The sequence below is a fragment of the Macrotis lagotis genome, chromosome 6 (genome assembly GCF_037893015.1).
Source record: "Macrotis lagotis isolate mMagLag1 chromosome 6, bilby.v1.9.chrom.fasta, whole genome shotgun sequence".
Classification (NCBI taxonomy): Eukaryota; Metazoa; Chordata; class Mammalia; order Peramelemorphia; family Peramelidae; genus Macrotis; species Macrotis lagotis.
In genome coordinates this window covers 172,756,956-172,773,734 of record NC_133663.1, presented here as the reverse complement: position 1 = coordinate 172,773,734, position 16,779 = coordinate 172,756,956, and positions in this window count along the sequence as shown.

Sequence of the window (16,779 nt, the reverse complement as noted above, 5' to 3'; positions counted from 1 at the left end):
CAAGCTTTTACATCTAAAGACTCCAAGAAATATAGAAGTTGAACTCAGGCTATGACAGAGCTCAAAAAAGGATTATGAAAATCAAGTAAGGGAGGTAGCAGAAAAATTGGGAAAATAAATGAGGGAAATACAGGAAAAAAACATGAAAACGAAGTCAACAGTATAGTCAAGGAGATCCAAAAAAATGCTGAAAAAACAACATGTTAAAAAACAGTTTAGATCAAATGGATAAAATAGTTCAAAAAGTTAATGAGTAAAAGAATGCTTTAAAAGGCAGAATTGGCCAGATGGATAAGGAGATAAGAAAGGTCTCTGAGGAAAACAAATCCTTTAGATGTAGAATGGAGCTAAAGGAAGAGATGACTTTGAGAGAAATCAAGAGACAATAATTCAACACCAAAAAGAATGAAAAACTAGAAAAAAAAATATGAAACATCTTATTTAAAAAAGCAACTGATTTGGAAAACAGATCCAGGAATGATAATTTAAAATTATTGGACTCCCAAGTCCGCATCAGGAAAAGAGCCTTGACCTCATTTTTAAAGAAATTCCACAGGAATTTGCCTTTATTTCCTAGAAGCAGAGGGTAAAATAGAATTTGAGAGAAACCACCAATCTCATACTGAAAGAGATAAAAAAAAATGACTCTCAGAAATATTATAGCCAAGTTCCAGAACTCCCAAGTAAAAGAGAAAATATTGCACACACTGGAAAGAAACAATTCAAATATCAAGGAGCTACAGTCAGGATTACCGTGGATTTAGCAGCATCTATATTAAGGGATTTTAGGACTTGGAATATAATATTCCAGTAGGCAAAAGAGCTTGGAATGCAACCAAGAATCAACTACCCAGCAAAACTGAACATGCTCTTCCAAGGGAAAATATGGACTTTCAATGAAACAGGGAAATTTTAAATTTTCCCGTTGAAATGATCAGAGCTAAACAGAAAGTATTATTTTTCAAACAAAGGATTTGGTTGAAGCATAGAGATGGTGGACAAGAAGGGTAAATTATGAGGGATTTAATGATGATGAACTGTATGTATTCCTGCATGGAAAGATGATACTGATAATGCTCATATGAACCTTCTCATTTAATAGATCATGTATAAGGAGCTTTTATAGATGAGGCACAGGAGAGAGCTGAATTTGAAGATGTAATATATTGTAAAAATGGAGTCATTGGGGTGAAAGGGAAATGTACTAGGAGTAAGAGAAAGGAGAGGTAGAATAAGCTATTTCTTGTAAAAGATAATCCATGTAGCTTTTGCAATGGTATGGAAGGGGAAGGCGAGGAATGAGGTAGCCTTCATTCTCATCAGAAATGACTCAGAGAGGAAACAGCATACACACTAATGAGAAACAAAAAGAGAGAAGAGGCTCAGTGGGAGGGGAGAGGGGATGTGCATGATAGGGGAGAGGGTATGTGCATGATAGAGGAGAGGGTAGATCTTGGGAGACGACAGTCAGATATAAAACATATTCTTTTTTTACTTTTTACAAGGTAGTGGATTTGGGTGGCCTCTCCAGGACCATGGGGCCAGGTGGTTGCTGGGTCTCTGGGGTGGGATGTAGACTTTGGAGCTCTTGTCCCCAGAACCAGAGCACTGTGCTCTGTGCCACTGGGGTGCCCCACAGCACATTTTTGAAGAGAGAGTGAAAGGAGAGAGAAAATATAATAGATGATAGTGGGGAGGAGTAGATGGAGGGAATTACAATCAGGAACAGCAACTGTGAAAAATATGGAAGTAGCATCTATGATGGACTTATGATAAAGAATGTGATCCACCTAAGATAGAGCTGATGGCATCAGAACACAGATTGAAACAAATTCTTTTTCTCTTTCTTTGATTTTATTTCTTTTTTTATTTTTCTTTTTTAGGTTTTTGTAAGGCAAATGGGGTTAACTGGCTTGCCCGAGGCCACACAGCTAGGTAATTATTAAGTGTCTGAGACCGCATTTGAACCCAGATACTCCTGACTCTAGGGCCGGTGCTTTATCCGCTGTGCCACCTAGCCTCCCCCTTTGATTTTATTTCTAATGAGGTTTTATATATTTGTGGGGGAGGGGTATTATGTTTACTCAAGAATATTTTAATAATGTGTAAATAAATTAAACAAAAGTAAATAAATATAATAAATAAGTAAATAGATAGATAGCTAGAAAAATAAACAAATAAATAAATAAATACATTAGAGAGTTGCTCCAAAGGTTAGAAAAAAATGAAAAAACAAACAACTAAATTAGAAAATAAATCAAGGAGAGATAATATAAGAATTACTGTACGATCTGATAGCTATTAAAAATTATCAAAGAAAACTACACTGATATTTTAGAACCAGAGGACAAAACAGAAATTGAAAGAATTCATTGATTACCTCCTGAAAATGATGCCAAAATAACAATTCTGAAGAAAATTGCAGACAAATTATAGATCTTGCAGATCAAGGAAAAAGTACTACAACCAACTAAATAGAAACAATTCAAATATTATGGAGCCATAATCAGTATTGCACAGGATTTGACAATTTCCTCATAAGGACTGGAACAATGATATATTGGAAGGCAAAGGAGTTAGGATTACCTACCCATCAGAATGGAATGTATTCTTTTGTGAGTGAGGCAATGGATATTTAATGAAATAGAGGACTTGCAAGCATTTCTAATTAAAAGATCAGAGTTGAAGAAAAAAATAAAAATTGAACTGTAAATACAAGATTCACGGAAATCATAAAAGATGAAAAAATCTAGAATGATATATAACATGTGTTATAATGTAACATATAACTAGAAAGATATTTAATATATAACACATAAAACACATAAGAAATTCAATGAGATTACCAAATGTTAAAATAACATGTGTAACTATAAACAACTTTATTACTATGAGGGCAACAAGTTATATATTTAACCAAGTAGTATGGATATAAAGTGACTTTGGTGGGAAAATATCCCCCCCCCAAAAAATACAAAGAGGGGAGAAAGAAAAATGCACTAGACAAAGGGGGGGAGATTGAATGGAGTAAATTATTCTATATAAAAGAGAAATGGAAAACAAAACTACTATAATGTAAGGGAATATAAGCAGATATAATGGTAAGAAAGGCTTAAATGTCATTCACTTCAAAATATGTTCAAAGTGGGATTAACATAGTTACTCAGTTGTCTAAGGAAATAAATCTCTCTTATCATATGAAGAAATGAAAAAAATAACAGAAGGATGAAGGGTTGAAAAAATGGAAGGTATATTTCAGAATGCAATGATCTGAAGCAAAACATTTGAGAGAAACTGAAAGGTGGGGTAATAAACAATAAAAAATAACAGAGGGAATACACAGTTATCATAATTGTAAATGTGAAAGGAGACCAACTCAAGCAAAAAACAAAAGCAAAAAAAGCTGAATAGATTAAAAATCATATTCCTACAATATTATAAGATGGACATTTGAAGCAGAGAGACATCTACAGGACAAAGATAAAGGCCTGGAGCAAATCTATTATACTTCAGATGAAGCAAAGAAAGCAGGCATAGCAATCATGATCTCAAACAAAGCAAAACCAAAGTAAAGTTAATGAAAAGACATAAATAAGGAGATTATATTTTGCTGGAAGGTAATAAACACAATGAAGTCATAAAAATCCTAAATATATGTGCGCCAAATGGTACAGCACCTAAATTGTGAAGGAAGAGTTGAATAGATAATAAAACTACACTGGTGGGGACCTCAACTTTTCCCTCTCAGAACTTGAAAATATAACCAAAATTTAAAATAAGAAAGGAATTGAAGAGGTGAATAAAATTCTTGAAAATGTAGATGTGATATATCTCTGCAGAAAACTGAATTGGAATAGAAATCAATAAAGTATTTTCTCAGCAGTAAATGACAGTTACACAAAAACTGGCCACTTAACAAGGGCATAAAAACCTAACAAACAAATGCAGAAAATCAGAAATAGGAAATATATCCTTTTTAGATCATAGTGCAATAAAAATTTCATTTAATAAAGGAAAATGGAAATAGAACAAAATTAATTGTAAATTATGTGATCATGCTATAAAAACATGTGGATCAAAGAACAAATAATAGAAATAATTGATAATTTCATTAAAGAAAATGACAACAATGAGACAACTTATTCAAATTTATGCAGGATAGTCAAAGTGGGAAAATTTATATCACTAATTGGTTACATCACTAAAATATTGAAAAAGCAGATCAATGAATTGGGAATAGTAACCGATAATAATGATAATAATAATAATAATAATCACCTAGGATAAGAATGAATTAAAAATCTTCAACTAAACAGAATATTGGAAATCCTGAAAGTCTAAGGAGAGATTAATAAACTTGAAAGCAAAATAAATGAAATAATAATTAAAGCTGGAAGTGGATTTTAAATAAAACTAAAATAATCTAGACAAGCCAGAGGGTTATATGAATTAAAAAGGGGACAAAAAAAGAAAATCAATAATAGTATCAAAAATGAAAGATGTGATTATAAGTGAACTAGGAGATCAAGGAATAGTATACCTTTCAGATCTATGGAAGGGAAGAAGCAGTTTATGACCAAGGAAAGGATGGAGAACATGATAAAAATAAGCCAGATAATTTTGATTATATTAAATTTAAAAGCTTTTAAACAGACAAAACTACTGCAAGCAAGAACAAAAGAAATGTATTAAATTGCGAAACAAGTTTTACAACTAGTATTTCTGACAAAGGACTCATTTCTAAAATATACAGAGAACTGAGTCAAATTAAAGAAAAAGCCAAGGCATTCCCCAATTAACAAATGCTCAAAGGTTATGTAAAGGCAATTTACAGATGAGGAATTCAAAACTATCCACAGTCATATGAAAAAATTGCTCTAAATCACTATTTATTAGAGAAATGCAAATTAAAACATCTCTGAGGTATGACCTCATACCTGTCAGACTGCTCAATATGACCAGAAAGGAAAATGATCAATTTTGGAAGGGAAGTGGGAAATCTGGGACATTAATGCATTGTTGTTGGAACTGTGAATTCAACCAACCTTTCTCAAGAGCAATTTGAAATTACACTCATAAGGCAACAAAAAATGTGCATACCTTTTGACCAATTAATACCAATACCTTGGTCTATACGCTGAAGACATTATGAAAAAGGGTAAAAACAAAACTTGTACAGAAACATTCATAGCAAACCCTGTTTGTGGTAGCAAAGAATTAGAAATTGAGTGAATGCCCATTAATTGTGGAATGGCTTAATAAACTGCAGTATATGCATGTTATGGAAAACTTATTATTCTATTAGAAACAAGGAGGGATGGAAATTCAAAGAAGCCTGGAAAGATTTGCATGAACTGGTGTGGAATGAGATGAGCAGAATCAGAAGAACACTGTACTACATAACAGCAACATGAGGGTGATGATCAATGATCAATCTTAATGGACATGCTCATTCCATCAGTGCAAAAATAAGGTGCAATTTGGGGGTATCTGCAATGGAGAATATCATCTATATCCAGAGAGAGAATCATGGAGTTTGAACAAAGACCAAAAACTATTACCTTTAATTTAAAAAAGTTGTCTCATTATATAATTTTTCTACCTCTTATATTTTATTTTTCTTCCTTAAGGATATGATTTCTCTCTCATCACATTCAACTTAGATCAATGTATACTATGGAAAGAATGTAAAGTCTAAATGCCTTCTGTGGGGGTGGGGCAAGGGAAGCAAGATTAGGAGAAAAATGGGAAAATTAAAAATAAATAATTAATTTTTTTTAAAAATGAAAGATGTAAACTCACCACCAAGGAAGAAGAAATTTTAAAAAAATTGTTAGGAGTTATTTTGTCCAATTATATGTCATCAATTAGGAAAATATTAATGAAATGGAAGAAGAATGACAAAAACTTAAATAGCCCAGATTAATAGAAGAAATATTAATTAAATAATTAATGAGTCTTAGTAATTTAAGAAAAAATGAACCTTAGAAAAAGTCATCAATGAGCTCCCCCCCCCAACAAAAGGATGGATTCAAAAGTGAATTCTGCAAAATATTTAAAAAGCTATTAATCCCAATATTGTATGAACAACTTGGAAACATGGGTGACAAAATTCCTTTTATGATACATATGTGATGCTAATATCCAAAGTACGAATAGACAAAACAGAGCAAGAAAATTATAGAAAAATATTCTTAATGTACATTAATGCACTCAAAAATACTGAAAGCAAAGGAAAATAGATAAAATTCTAGAAAAGAGAGAAAAAGTACATCATCAAAAAGACATACATTGTGACAATGTAAGATTTACATGGGGAATATAGGATTTTTTATTTTTAAGAAAGTTTTTATTTATATTGAATTATAAAATTTGTTTCCCTAATCTTGCTTCCATCCCCCCCACCCCCACAGAAGGCAGTCTGTTAGTCTTTACATTATTTCCATGGTATGCATTGATCGAAATTGAATGTGATGAGAGAGAAATCATACCCTTAAGGAAGAAAAATAAAACATAAGAAATAGCAAAATTATTTAATGAGAAAACTTTTTTTAATTAAAGGTAATAGTTTTGGTCTTTGTTCAAGCTCCACAATTCTTTCTCTGGATACAGATGTTATTCTACATTGCAGATGCCCCAAAATTGTGCCTGATTGTTACACTGATGGAATAAGCAAGTCCAATAAGGTTGACCATCACTGCTACGTTTCTATTACGGTGTAAAAATGATCTTCTGACTCTGCTCATCTTGCTTAGCATCAGTTCATGAAAATTCTTCCTGGCTTCCCTGAATTTCCATCCCTCCTAGTTTCTAATTGAACAATAGTGTTTCATCACATACATATACCACTGTTTGTTAAACCATTTCCCAACTGATGAACATTCACTTAATTTCCAATTCTTTGCTACCACAAACAGGGCTATTATGAATATTTTTGTAGAAGAGATATTTTTACCCTTTTTCATGAAGACTTCAGGGTATAGAAAAAATAGTGGTATTGGCTGGATAAAAGGGTATGCATATTTTGGTTGTCCTTTGGGCATAGTTCCAAATTACTCTCCAGAAAGTTTGGTTGAGTTCACAGGTCCACCAACAATGTATTAGTGTCCCAGATTTCCCACTTCCTTTCCAACATTGATCATTCTCCTTTCTGGTCATATTGGCCAGTCTGAGATTTGTGAGGAGGTACCTCAGGGATGATTTACTTTGCATTTCTCTAATAAATAATGATTTAGAGCAATTTTTCATATGACTATGGATTGCTTTGATCTCCTCATTTGTAAATGTCCTATGCATATCCCTTGACCTTTATCAACTGGGGAATGGCTTGTCTTTTTAAAAATTTGACTCAGTTCTCTGTGTACTTTAGAAATGAGTCCTTTGTCAGAAATACTAGTTGTAAAAATTGTTTCCCAATTTACTATATTTCTTTTAATCTTGGTTACAATTGTTTTGTCTGTGCAAAAGCTTTTTCATTTAATATAATCAAAGTTGCCTAATTTGTTTTTAATTATGTTCTCCATCTCGTCCTTGATCATAAACTGCTTCCCTTTCCATAGACCTGACAGATAAACTATTCCTTAATTTCCTAGTTTGCTTATAATATTTTTATGTCAAAATCCTTTATTCATTTTGATCTTATCTTGGTATAGGGTGTAAGGTGTTGGTCTAATCCAAATTTCTTTCATACTAACTTCCAATTTTTCCAACAGTTTTTATTGAAGAGATAGTTTTTATCCCAATAGCTGGACTGTTTGGGTTTATCAAACAGCAGATTACTATAATCAATTCCTGATGTTGCACCTAGTTGATTCCATTGATCCACAACTCTATTTCTTAGCCAATACCAGACAGTTTTGATGACTGATGCTTTATAATTTAAATTTAGATCTAGTAGGGATAAGTCACCTTCTTTTGCACTTTTTTTCATTAAATACCTGTAGATTCTCAACTTTTTATTTCTCCATATGAATTTACTTACAATTTTTTCTAACTTTTTAAAGTAACATTGGAATTTTGATTGGAATTGTCATGCTCGACCTATTCATGAGCAGTTGACGTTTGCTGTTATTCAAATCTAATTTTATTTGTGTGAGAATTGTTTTGTAATTGCTATCAAAAAGTTTCTGAGTCTGCCTTGGCAGGTATTTTATATTTGAATGGGATTTCTCTTTCTTGCTCTTTCTGTTGCATCTTGCTAGTTATATATAGAACTGCTGAGGATTTATGAGGGTTTATTTTACATCCTGTGACTTAGCTGAAGTTGCTAATTATTTTTAGTAATTTTTAGATGATTATTTGGGATTCTCTTGGTATACCATCATGTCATCTGCAAAGAGTGAGAGTTTTATCTCTTCCTTCACAAGTCTAATTCCTTCAATTTCTTTTTCTTCTCTTTTGTTCTGAAGCTAGCATTTATAATACAATATTGAATAGTAGTGGTGATAATGGGTCTCCTTTTTTCACCCCTGATCATATTGGTAGTGCCTCTAACCTACTCCCATTTCATATTATGCTTGTTGATAGTTTCAGATAGATAGTACTTATTATTCTAAGGAACAATCCATATATTCCTATGCTCTCTAGTGTTTTTTAGTAGAAATAGGTGCTGCATTTTGAGAAAAGCTTTTTCAGCAACTATTGGTATGATCACACGATTTCTGAAAGTTTTGTTATTGATATAATTAATTATATTAACAGTTTTCTTAATAATGAACCAACCCTGCATTCCTGGGATAAATCCTACTTAGTCATAATATCTTATCCTAATGATAACTTGTTGCAGTTATTTTCTTAAGATTTTATTTAAGATTTTGCATCTATATTCATCAGGGAGATGGGTCTATAATGTTCTTTCTCTGTTTGAACTCTTCCTGGTTTAGGGATCAGCACCATATAGGTGTCATAGAAGAGTTAGGCAGAATTCTGTCTTCACTTATTTCCCAAAAGATTTTATTTAGAATTGGAACCAATTGTTCCCTAAATGTTTGAAAAATTCACTTGTGAATCCATCTGGCCCTGGAGATTTTTTTTTCTTAGGGAGTTCAATCATGGCTTTTTGAATTTCTTTTTCTGAGATCGTGTAAATTAGGTATTTAATTTTCTCTTCATTTAACCTAGACAACTTATATTTTGAAGATATTCATCCATTTCATTTAGATTATCAAATTTATTTGCATACAGTTGGGCAAAATAATACTGAATTATTACTTTAATTTCCTCCTCATTGGTGTTGAGTTCACCTTTTTCATTCATGATACTAGCAATTTGGTTATCTTCTTTCCACTTTTTAATAAAATTGTCTAGAAGTTTATCAACTTTTTTTGTTTTTTCATAAAACCAAGTCTTGGTTATATTTATTAGTGCAATAATTTTCTGGATTTTTATTTCATTAATTTCTCCTTTAATTTTTAGAATTTCTAATTTGGCATTTAATTAGGTGTTTGTAATTTGCTCTTTCTCTAATTATTTTAGTTGTATATTTAGTTCATTGATTTCCTCTTTCACTAATTTATTCATGGAAGCATTTAAAGATATAATATATCCCTTGACAGCCATCTTGAGTGTATCCCATAGATTTTGGTATGGTTTTTCATTATTGTCATCATCTAGGATTAAATAATTAATTCTTTCTACAATTTGTTGCTTGTTCCCACTCATTCTTTGAAATAAAGTTATGTAATTTCCAATTAGTTTTGTGTCTATAATTCCCTGGCCCAATATTGTACATGATTTTTAATACATTATGATATGAGAAAGATGTATTCACTATTTCTGCCTTTCTCCAATTGATTATTAGGTTTTTATGACTTAGTACATGGTCAATGCTTGTATAAGTGCCATGAACTGCAGAAAAGAAAGCATATTCCTTTCTGTTACCATTCAATTTCCTCCATAGGTCTATCATGCCTAGATTTTCTAACAATCTATTTACCTCCATAACTTCCTTCTTGTTTATTTTATGGTTAGATTTATCTATATCTGAGAGCAGGAGTTTGAGGTCTACCACTAGTACAGTTTTGCTGTCTATATCTTCTTGTAACTCCTTCAACTTCTCCTCCAAGAATTTGGATGCTATACCATTGGGTGCACACATATTTAGTATTGAAATTAATTTATTGTCTATGGTACCTTTTTTGAATATTTAGCTTGCCTCTTTATCTCTTTTAACACTACCTAATTTTGCAGCTGCTTTGTCTGAGATAAGGATTGCTACCCCTGCATTTTTTCACATAGGCTGAAACAAAATATGTTTTGCTCCAACCTTTTACCTTTATTCTATATGTTGCTCTCTGCTTCAACTGAGTTTCTTGAAAGCAGCATATTGTAGGTTTCTGGTATTTAATCCACTCTGCTATTCACTTATGTTTTAAGGGAGAGTTCATCCCATTCACATTCAAAATTATAACTGTTTACTCTATGTTGTCCTACATGTTATCTTCAATCTTTTTGTATTTCTCCCTTTTTTTACGTTACCCATATTCCCCAGTATTTTGTTTCTGAATCCCACTACCTGCAGTGTGTTTGCCCTCCTATATCCAGTCCCCTTCCCCTTTTTCCCCCTTTCCCTTTGCCCCTTCTTCCTTCCATTCCTTCTGTTAGTTCCCGTTTTCTTCCTCCCTCCCCTTTCCTCCTTTTAATAATTGAAAGGTATGATAAGTCTCTTAAGTTAACTGAGTGTGTGTATGTTATCTTTGAGCATAATCTGATGAGAGTAAGAGTCAGGCAGTTCTCAGCTTGTCCATTCTTTCCCTGTATTACAATTCATCCATTGTACTTTTTAATGTAATGAGATTTACCCCATTCAGTCTCCTCCATCCTCCCATCTGTTTTCTGTCCTTTTTTTGAAGGAGATATTGTTTTGAAATCATTCTGAGTCACAGAAAAGTCATGACAGTCTATCACTTCTGGCTAAGTTTATTGTCTTAAATAGCATTCCAGTTATTCAGAGTTATTAGTCTTTCTCACAGGTAGGGACATAGCCAGTTTCATCTTATTGCATAGCAGCTTTTTTCTTTTCTTTACCCCCCCCCCGCTTTTTTTACCTTTTCATTTGTCTCTTGAGTCTCCTGTTTAAAGTAAAGATTTTCTATTAAGCTCTGGTCTTTTCATCAGGAAAAGTTGGAAGTCTCCTATTTCATTAACTGTCCATCTTTTCCCCTGAAAGAGAAGGCACAGTTTTGCCAGATAGTGAATTCTTGGCTGCATTCCAAATTCACTTACTTTTTGGAATATCTCATTCTAGGCCCTTCAGTTCCTTAATGTTAATGCAGCTAGATCCTGTGTAATCCTTACTGTGACTCCTTGGTATCCAAATTCTTTGTTTCTTCCTGCTTGCAGGATTTTCTCTTCTATCTAGTAGTTCTAGAATTTAACCATAGTATTCCTTGGTGTTTTCATTTGGGGAATCCTATTCTGGAAGGGATTGATGTATTCTTTCAATAGCTATTTTGCCCTCTGGTTCTATGATGCCAGGGCAGTTTTCCATCTCTAAATCCTGTAATATTAAGTCCATGCTTATTTTTTGATTTTTTGTTTTTGCTTAACATGAAGTTTAACAACATTTGTTTAACAACATTTTGTTGTCTTATGAACTCATTAGTTTCTATAGAGCCCATTCTTTCATTTAGAGAAGACCTTTTCAACTCCTTTTCCAATTTGTCAATTCTATTTTTGAAAGAGTTTTCTATTGGATCAATTGAGGTTTTGAGAGAATTATTTCCTTTTTTCATTTGTCCAATTGTACTTTCCAACTATTTGGTTTCTTCTTGCAAGGTGTTAATTTTCTCTCCCACATTTTCCAATTGATGTTTAAACCTCTTCCTGATTTCTTCAAGGAAGTCTTTCTGTGCCTAAAACCAAATGATATTCTCCTCAGATGCTTTAGGTCTCTCTGAGTTAGAATTTTTTCCTTCTAGGAATTTTTCTATGGACCCTCTTTTCTGCTGGTCTTTTTTCATTTTCCTAAGAACTTGTGTTGGAGGAGTGCTAGTTCATAGAGGTTTGGTGTTGAGATCCCTAGAGGCTTTACTCATCTGGTTTAGTAACTCCAAGTGGCCAGTCAGTAGAGGCTTGCTTTCTCTAGAGTGAATGTGGCCTTGATTTGAGGCCCTCTCTGTTGCTCTGGAGAGGGTGGTTGAAACTGCAGAATATTTTTATCTTTGAGCAATGGTGTGCTATACCCTGAGGAAAGGTAATTACTTTCCCTATTCACAGCTGTGGGAGCCCTGCTACTCACACCTGGGCCTGAGAGTAAGGTGGGCTATAATTGTTGTTGTGGGAAGAGGCTTCAGTAGAAATGATGGTATAGACTGTGAGTTCCTCCAGACCAGCAGAGCCCAGTGATCAATGTCTGCAACTGTCCCACACTGGAACTCACCCTCCTGCCCTGCAGGTAAGCCTCAGACTGTCAGTCCCACAACCAATGCCTCTGCTCCCCAGTTGGCTCATGCTGCTGATCATCCAGTCCTGCTCTCAGGCTCTCATCCTTTCCTGTGCTCCTGGCAGATTCTCTGATTTCTGCACACAGCTTAACCATGATCCTGGGAAGACAAACTTTGAGGTAGATGTTCTTCTCCTAGCTGTTCTTTCTGGGTTTTGTCAATCAAATTTCTGTTAAGAGGTTTCATGTTCTATATATGGGCAGATCAGGAGACCTTAGCACAGTCTTAGTACTATCTCCACTCTGCCATCTTGGCCAAAATTCAGGATTTTTTCAATATTTGTAAAATTCTCAGCAAAATTGATCATAAATATAACACAACTAACAGAAATTATATAATTATCTCAAAAAATTGCTAAAAACTTTTGGCAAAATACAGCTCCTTTTCCTTTTATAAAATTATAGGACATAGTAATAATTGAAATTTACAGTAAAATGACAACATTACATATATATATATATATATATATATATATATATATATATATATATATATATAAAACCATCAGCAAGCTAGAAGCTTTCCTAGTACAATTGGGGTGAAACAAGGATGCCTAAGAGAAGAAAAATAAATTAAAGCAATTAGAATAGGCAGTGTAGAAAAAAGCTACCATTCTGCAGATATGTTATATATATATATATATATATATATATATATATATATATATATATATATATCTTAGAATCAACCATAAAAATCTTGAAATTATTAATAACTTGGAAAGTTGTTGTAAACAAAATATGTAAATCAGCAATATGCCTATATTTTGTTAATATTTAGCAAACAAAAATAGGAGAATTTCCATTTAAAAATCTGAAGGTAATATATAAATACTTCGGAATCTATCCACCAAGACTAATCCAGGAACTATATAAGCCAAGTATAAATCACTTTTCATACAATTAAACTAAAAAAATATTTGCTTATGGTAAACAAGTGATATAATAAAATTATAATTTCTCCTAAATTTATCTATTTGTTAAGTACTTTATCAGTCAACCCTATCAAAAATGATTTAATAGAGCTAGAAAAAACTCTTCCAGAAGAACAAAAATTCAAGAATATGAAGAGAATCAATGAAAAAAAATGAAAGAACATGGTCTAGAGATACAGGATCTCAAACTCTATTTTAAAAACATAATTATTATCAAAACAGTCTGGTACTGGCTAAGAAATAGTGTGATGATCATTGGAATAGATTGAATACAAATTGCATTATTTTAAATGACCATAGTAATCTATTATATTATATACTTCCATAGTAATCTATTATATTATATACTCAAAAATCTAAACTTTTAAGACAAAAATTATTTATTTGACAAAAACAACTGTGAAAACTGGAAAAGAGTATGGCAGAAAATAGGTATAGACTAAGCATATCACACTATATAACTAAATAATATCAAAAAGAAAAATGTGCTTTAGGCATATCACGAATAAATTAAGATAGAGAGCATAGAATCATTTAATCTGTCAGATTATGGGTAATTGAAGAATTTAGCACTATAAAACATATATATGAAACCATGAAACCAGGGGAAAATTTAAAGCCAGTATCTCTGTTAAAAGTCTCATTTCTGAAATATTTATAGAACTGAACTAAATTGTAAAATTGGAAGTCATTCCCCAATTGATAAATGTTCAAATGGATATAAATAGGCAGTTTTCAAACAAAGAAATCAAAGTTACTATGTCATATGAAAAATATGGATTAAATTACTATTGATCCAAGAAATGCAAATTAAAATAGCTCATATCCTCAGGACAGCAAAGGAAAATGCTGGATGCTGGAAGGGATGTGGGAAAAGGAGAAAACCAATGCACTCTTGGTGAAGTTGTAAATGGATGCGTTCATTCTGGAGAGCAATTTGAAGATATACCCAAGAGCAATAAAACTATGCAAACTCTTTGTCCAGCAATACTACTGCTAAGTCTATATCCCCAAAACAGTCAAGGAGCTATTTATACAAAAATATTAATGGATTTTTTGTGGTGGATAAAATTTGGAAATCAATGTGATATTCTCCATTTAGGAAATGGCTAAGCAAACTGTATTATATTATTATAATGGAATAGGTTTGTGCTATAGGAAATGACAAGCAAAATAATTAAAAAACAAAACAAAACTGGAAAGACCTGAATTGATGCTTAGTGAAGTCAACAAAATGAACAGAATGCTCTGCAACTTAACAGTAGTATTGTTTAATGAAGAATTGTGAATGATTTAGCTATTCTTGGCAATGGAATGATCTAGGATGATCGGATTAATGATGAAACATATTATCTACCTCCTGAGAAAGAACTGATATTGATGGATAACACTGAAACATGCTATTTTATTTTCATTTCTATCTACTTTTTTATTTGTTCCTTCCTGTACAAAATGACTGACATGAAACTCCTTTACAGAAATCCAAATATATAACCTTTATCTGATTGCTTACTATCCAGTGGCATAGGGGCGAGAATAAAGACTGATGGGTAGAATTAAGAACTCAAAACTTTAAATACAAATGTTTCATTTTTTAAATGTTCAAAGGCATGGGTTTTTTTTTGTTTTTGATATATTTCTCCAAATACATACAAAAGTAATTTTCAATAATCATTTTTGCAAGATTTTGAGTTTCACATTTTTCTTCCTGCATTCGTTCCCTCTTCCCTTCCCCTATCACAGAGTAATCTAATATAGGATATGCATGGATAACTTTGTTAAACACAACTCCATATTAATCATGTTGTGAAAGAAGAATCATATCAAAACAGGAAAAAAATAGAGGAAAAAAGCATAATAAATACGACAACTTTTAAATTGAAGTGTGTAATCTGTAGTCTGTATGCATAGTTATTTCTCTGGATATGGATGGTATTTTCCATCATAAGTCTTTTAGAATTGTCTTTGATTATTATACTGCTGAAATAAACATGTAAATCATAGATGATCATCACCCTATATTACTGTCAGTGTGTACAATGTTCTGGTTCTGCTCACTTCACTCAGCATCAGTTCATCAAAGGCAAATTTTTACATAGCAAGTAGATATCCTGAAATATATAATTTTTGTTTACATATCATGATTTAGTTAGAAGAAATTAAAATAACTTGATCAAATTCTCTGCAAAAAATAAATGAAAATAAAGTTGCTTTTAAATTATTTCATAATTGACATCTATTTAAGTTTTGCTAGTTCTTTTTTTTTTGCAAGGCAAACAAGGTTAAGTGGCTTGCCCAAGGCCACACAGCTAGGTAATATTAAGTGTCTGAGACCGGATTTGAACCCAGGTACTCCTGAACCAAGGGTCGGTGCTTTATCCACTACACTACCTAGCTGCCCCTAGTTTTGCTAGTTCTAACAAACTTCTAAATTGGGTAATGAAATGTATGGGTATAGTTTATGGTGAGAGAGGAAAAGATGAGAGAGAGAGAGAGAGAGAGAGATCTAAATTTATAATTTCACTGTTCTGTGGGGTGCCTTCATCTGTGCAATTGACCATTCATCTGTAACTTATAGTCTCAAAGAATTGTTGGATGTAGTTCATTAAGTGCTCATGGTTACACAGTTATTATGTGTCAGAAGTCTAATTGAGACCAAGACTACCACTCTTTTCAATCAATGCAATATCATTAATCACCAATATACATATGTAATAACTTAGTTTCATAGAGGTAAAGTGATTTATCCAGGGTCATACTACTTCAAGCATCAGAGTCAAGACATGAACGTATATCTTTAGATTCCCAAATGAATACTATTTCTCCAGGAACATTCTTCCTACCTATCATATAAATTCTTTTATATCCCTGAGAACAAAAGATATTCTTATTTTCAAAACTATTACACACACACTTTAGGGATCATATTTATCATGTAAAGAAAGACTCATTTGAAAAGTCATCATTATTTTTTTCTGAAAATATGTTATCATCAATCTCATATTTCTTACTTTAGGGCTTTTTCCTTATCAAATTATTTATGAACATTCCTGCTAAGTCTTAAGGTTTTTAAAAGCACTTTCAAAGACTTCTACATTTGTGTCAAAAAGATTAGTGATATCTATGTTTCTTTTAAGGTTTCTCAAATGAGAATATATTTTTCTTTTAGAAAATGAGAAATCTCAAAGTGTAAAATATGGACCTGAGTTGATGACCTTGATTAGAGGTAACATGAAGACAGTTTTTTCCGCTTTATATTTTCATTGGAATTGTTTTTTTAAACCTTAACAAAAGCTGCAAACATAAATTGTCTATTACTGCAGAGCGTGCTTTTAGAGGAGGTATACTTTTATGGCTTTAGTGACATTTCTTATCCACAATTAGCTTGAGAATATTGTGAAG